Raw genomic sequence first — 6,217 nt, forward strand, 5'->3', positions numbered from 1 at the left:
ATAAACACAACTCCACATTGAGTCATAATACAGAGAGCAAAAGACAAAGTAAAAACAAAGAAAACTAATTGGCGGCTATATACAGTTGGACACAGTTGTGTCTTGTACGCTAGGAAGTCTTTCACAAAATAATCACCTTAGATCAACAGAAGGCTGATCTTCAATGCCATCCGTCCTGCAAGATGGGTTCAGCAATCTCCTCCTGTTTTCCCCAAAGTCCTCCTTTAGTATGGCTTGCCACCCCCTCGAGAAGCCTTGCCTTAAGTGCTCTGTTGGCCACTGTAGTCTGCATATCTGTGTCCATATCCATAGTCTCCCTAGTTATACCCGGTATAATCACAGCCACAGCCACTATGGTTTTGATCACCACCAAAGGCACTATCGTAATTTCCATATCCTTGATCATAACAGTTATTAAATCCCTGGTTCCAGTTTTGGCCCCGACCTTGCCCATGACCCCTAGTACCACCTTGTCCACCAGCCACTGCACCTCTTCCTCCTTTTTGTTGTTGCTGTTGCTGCCTATAGACCTCGTTGGGTTGTGCAACTTGGATTTCACACTTCCCAGAACCAATTTGATGATATCTGCTTTCTAACAATTTCTTTCCTGGCTCTTCATTGGTATATGTGAAAAAGCAAAGTCCTCTTTCATTTGGTTTTGTCTCCATGGGAAGTGCAATATTTTCAATATCTACAAAGGCTCCAAAATATTCTTCAGTTTGTTCTTCGGAAGTACCTTGGCTTAATCCACCCACAAACACCTTTTTGGGAAGTTCTTTCCCTTTTAAAGCTCTGGCCCTTTTGGGGGTCTATCAATTTGCCATCCAGTTTGTGTTCCTTTAGTTCCCAAACCGTATCAACACTAGCAGCATCTCTGAAAACCACAAATCCAAATCCTCTCGAGCTTCCAGTCACTGGATCTGTTTTTATTGTACAGTCTACGATTTCCCCAAATCGAGACAAATATTGTCAGGTCTTTCTTGCCTGTATCCCAGCCCAAGCCTCCAATAAACATTTTGCTGTCATCCTGTGGTTTCTTGCTCGCGGTTGATCTCGGATCCCTCTGCGAATCCCTCTATGCTGCTGTACTCGTTCATGTCCTCCATGGTGGTGGAGCTGTGGGCTGCAGGGGGCGGGTGGGGGGTTGCTGGCGTGCAGTCTGGGTCGCGGCAACAGCCGTGGCGGAGCATTGTATGGAGCTGGATTTCAAATGGTGGCGGAAGAGCCCCCCCCCACCCCAAATATATTCTTAACAGGATTTGACTAGTTCAGATTCTATTCCACTCTATTCTCTGTGGATAAATGCTTATTCATGTTTCTAAACTCCTGACACACGTTACTCTTGGGAAATGATAACAAATAATCACAATGATAGGCAAGAAGTCATTTTTTTTTCTAGTACAGGATTAACTGACAGTTTTAAAGTTTTTTTGGTAAAAATATAAGCATAATAGGTAGGTGTTAGTATTATGTACAAATACTGTATTAAGATGTTATATTTCAGTACTATATCAGTGGGGGTTCTCCAGAGAAACAAAAATCAATGTGTGTGTGTGTGTGTGTGTGTGTGTGTGTGTGTGTGTGTTAAGAGATTAATTTTAAGGAATCGACTTGTGATTGTTGGGGCTGGCAAGTCTGAAATCTGTAGGGCAGGTCTGCAGGCTGGAGGGCTTGAGGTTTTAGTCTTGAGGCAGAATTTCTTTTTCTTCTTTGGTAAATTTCAGGTTTTGCCCTTAAAGCATTCTACTGATTGGATGAAGTCTACCTGTATCATTGAAGGCAAACCTCTTTACTTGAAGTCAAATTATTGTAGGTTTTAACAACATCTACAAAATATCTTTATAGCAACACCTAGATTAGCTTTGATTAAATAATTGGGTACCGTAGCCAACACATAAAACTAATCATCAAAAATAAAATGGAAAATAATTTTTACTTGATATATATACAAAATAACTGCTAAATAAAATAACCTAGTAATTAAAAAATACAATATGTTTATTAAAAAAAACTTTAAGTTTTTTTAAGTTTAAGAGAGAGACAAAGCATGAGTGGGGTAGGGGCAGAGAGGGAGATGCAGAATCCAAAGCAGGCTCCAGACTCTGAGCTGTCAGCACAGAGCCCCATGCGGGACAGGAACTCACAAGCTGTGAGATCATGACCTGAGCCGAAGTCTGATGCTTAACCAACTGAGCCACCCAGGCACCCCCAAATACAACACATTTAATATTTAAAAGTTACCATGCTTAATTTGAAGTTTTAAAATAATGTGTGTGTGTGTGTGTGTGTGTGTGTGTGTACACATACATATAGGTGCCCTTCTCTGATAGTTGATTTTTGTTCCATGACAAATATTACAGATGAAGAAAATTTTCTTTCATTTTAGGATTTTGTTGGTTGAACTGTTAAGGTGAGCCCAAAAGAATCTTCTACTTGGTGTTAGGGTACTTTTGGCACCATATAAGCTCATCCCACTTTTTAAGAATGAGAATATTTGTGTGCTTGTTCTCATTTGGTTTTACCATTAAAATCAATATTACTTCTGTTAACTTAGATTTTATATCAATTTCTGCGTTCAGATCAGAGTATTATACAACATTCACATCTTCTATGTGAGATTCCACTGTTAAAGTATTTACAAAGGACTTTAGCTTTTAGTGAATAGTCCAATGCTTACAAACTCTGGAAAACATTATTGGATTAATTTTCAAATGATGTGATATTTGGATATTTTAGATAGGCTAAGAACATATTTTGAATTTATAAGTTTAAAGACTTCTGTTGCTTCCAATATGGATTATTTTCTTAGAATGCATCTCATAGAACTTGTGTACATATGTACTTACTAATATTTATTTGCAAAAATGTCTCGCGGTTTGAAACAAGGCCACAGAACACACTTATAACATGGCAACAGCCACCGATAATACTAATTGAGAAGCTTGTGACCACTTCTCTGTGTTCCTATTCTGGTTCCCAGTTATGTCAGTATTAACCTTCAGCTTCCTACATCTGTAGGTCCGTCTGTCTCTTACTTTTGACATAGGTGGATTCTTTTGAAACTAGGAACCTGTTGATTGCTAAGCTTTCATTCCAACAAGAAAATTAAAATATATTTTCTCTTTTACCTGATTTGTCAACTTCAAAAAATAAACAATTTTTCCTTTCACTTAATTTTTGTTTTGACACCTCTTATAAAAAAAATCTTGAGCCAATTTTGAAATTCCCCCACCCCTTTCTCTGGGATAAGGAGATTAGCATTTGCTAAAATAAATAAGACATATTTCTTATAATAACAAAATAATCCTGATTGCTCCCTCCTGTCCCTGTATTGTTGTCATTCACTTCACTTCTACTTCTACTAAGGAAATCTACATCTACATCTGTATACACATAACACATATATATAAGCATACATAATCAAATACTTTGCCATTATCATTTTGAACAATCCATTATGTTAGATCAGTTAAGAATAAGAAAAATAGAAAACAAGAAGGTGATCAAAGTGCACAAACTTCCAGTTGTGAGAGATACAAGAGAGAGAATGTAGCATATAGCATGGTGACAATTCAAAAAGAATCAGAAAAACAAAAGCTTTCATTTCACCTTCACCTATTTCCTCTTTGATGCTTTTCCTTTCATTATACAGCTCTGAGTTTCCAACCTATTTTATTTTCCTTCTCACTGAAGAACTTCTTTTAACATTTCATGCAAGTAGGTCTACTGGCAACAGATGTTGGTTCACAAATTCTGCAGTTGCTTGGGTGAAATTTAAAATTGGCCTTGTACATGGAGGGCAGGGGGAAACCAAGGAAAGAGGAAGCCATCCAGATCCGTGGGCAGAAGGTTTAATGCACAAGGGAACTTACTTATGAGGCTTGTCTAAGTGGCCACAAGACCACTAGATCTCTGCACCTACTTGCCATAATCTCAAATGTTTATAGAGAGACCTTAACAGGGTTCCATCATGTATACAGCTCAGATGGCCTCCACAACACTTGCTCACTCAAGGCAGCATCTTTGGAGGTGGCCGGCTCTGGGAACAGGAGGCAGGGTGCAAGTTTCAAAGATGGAGAGTGTGGAGGAGCCTCCCATGGCCCGGGGCCAACTTGCCAGTCAACCTGTGACCATGTCTTCTTGATGACCTCCCCAGACACTCCAACCCTCAAGACCGACTGGATGTTAAAATTTTTCATGCCTCCCTCTTCTGCAATGGGCCTGGCGTGGTCAGCAAGGGGCTTCACTAGCATGGAGGTGGCTCATTTGGCAGCTATCTGGCTACATTTGAAAGCAGATACCATGGAAATAATTCAGGTTCGTAAAAAAAAAAAAAGCACAGATTAAGATAATGATTCCCAAAATAAGTAACTTTTTTCCCACCAAGAGCCCACTGATTTACTGAGTCCTCCAGGCTGAGGATTATTCAGAGTTCATTTGCATCCTCCTGCGATTTAGTAAAGAGGATACATTAGCAGACTCATCAGGTATGAACACACAACAGTCTGTTTCTATAATGACACAGGTACCTCCTTGCGAGGCAATAATAACGTCTAAGGCGGTTCTATTTTGGAGCACAGCTTTTCCAATTAGAGACCTTTCAGTGTTCACTAAAGACAGCCATTGGCAGCTATCATTTAGGGCTTGTTAGTGAATGTAGTAAGGGCTTCTACAAGTGCTATCACATGCCCTCAGGCTGATGGAGGGGACAAAAACTGTAGCCAAATGATCATACCAGTAGAAACAGAATGTGCCCACTTTCTTGAGGAGAGTGAGGTTACAAATTTTTGTTACCGTGGGAGGATTCTCCTCTGTGCCCAGGGAGAACAAGGGTGCAAGTGCCCCAACCACCCAAGTGGAAGCCATGGCCACGGACTGGGCCACACAATCACTGGGTCCCATTCAGGGCTACCCAGGGAATACCTGAAGGGGAGTAATGGGTCAGTGCCAAACCACTGGCTCTCCTTTAACTGTGACAGAATGACTGGATGGTTCCATTCATATCCATCCCGTATTCCTGGCACAACTGGGTTGGTTCTGTTTAGAGTGATATTTCTCTTTCCAGCATAGGGGTACCCTGATGCTCAAATGTCTTTTACCTGGTGTGAGCTACATGAACTTATTTCAATCTGAGTGCTCTGATGGTGGTATTTTAAGCACCTTCCTGGTCATCAGTTTGATGGGCTGCCCATGTAGTTCGACAGAAAAAGAATACCCTTGTCGGGTGTTATCAACAGTGTGAGCCACAAGCCAGTTTTCTGGATCAGTACTGGTGATATCAGATGAATGAAGAGTACTAGTCCTAGCTTGTTTTCCTCAATGTACTGTTCTAGGCTTTCCAGTCCCCTCCCTGGTGATACCCCCTATGGCAACCTGACAAGCTAGAGAGGGGCAGCTGCCACATACCCAACTGTTGGTCAAGCCCACTTGGTCACTGTCCTTCTATAAGAGTTATAGCTGTGGCCGAGGTGCCTGGATGGTTCAGTTGATTAAGTATCCAACTTCTGATTTTGGCTCAGGTCATGATCTCACAGTTCATGAGTTCGATCCCCACACTGGTCTCTGCACTGACAGTGCGGAGACTGCTTGGGATTCTCTGTCTCTCTCTGTCTCTGCCTCTCTTTCTCAAAAATAAACATTAAAAAAAAGAATTATAGCTGTGGCCTGATCCTTAGATGTTAATGTGGCTGCAGCTTTAGAAACTTCCCCTGGTTGTGCATCTATACATGTTGGCTGGGGAGGCAGCACCACCAGGCATGAGGAGCTATGGTGGGGGCGGGATATGCCAGATCAGGACACCTGCATTCTCCCATCATGCAATGGTGTGCGTTCCATCCCAGGTACCATGTGCTTCCACACGTCCAGCCTGCAGCAGGACAATGGGACCCCAGGGGAGACTGAGTAGCTCCCCCTCACCCAGGAGTATGAAGTAACTCACCCATCCCGACGGGAACATCCCACTGCAATTCCAGTAGATGACATCTTTCCCAGGTGCAATTATGCCTGGTGTTCTCAGCAGCACAGCACATTGATCTGTGGTCAGAGTCCGGCCAACTTCTATCTTGTGACTTTTGTACCTTTAATGTGTTGGGTGTCTCTGCAGGGCTCCCAGTCTGGCATAAGGGGCAACAGGATCTACCAGCTGATCATTCAAATGTATCAAAGGCTGGGCAGTACTTTAGTCCACTTGGCCAAGGTGGTTTTACCTGTTAGTAAT

General features: G+C 41.8%; 1 pseudogene; it reads right to left on the reverse strand.

Annotated features, from left to right (window-relative positions):
• Nucleotides 1-224: 224 nt before the first annotated feature.
• On the reverse strand, nt 225-4,253 carry LOC122470024 (annotated as a pseudogene).
• Between the last annotated feature and the right edge of the window lie 1,964 nt (nt 4,254-6,217).

The sequence above is a fragment of the Prionailurus bengalensis genome, chromosome D3, assembly GCF_016509475.1.
Source record: "Prionailurus bengalensis isolate Pbe53 chromosome D3, Fcat_Pben_1.1_paternal_pri, whole genome shotgun sequence".
NCBI lineage: Eukaryota > Metazoa > Chordata > Mammalia > Carnivora > Felidae > Prionailurus > Prionailurus bengalensis.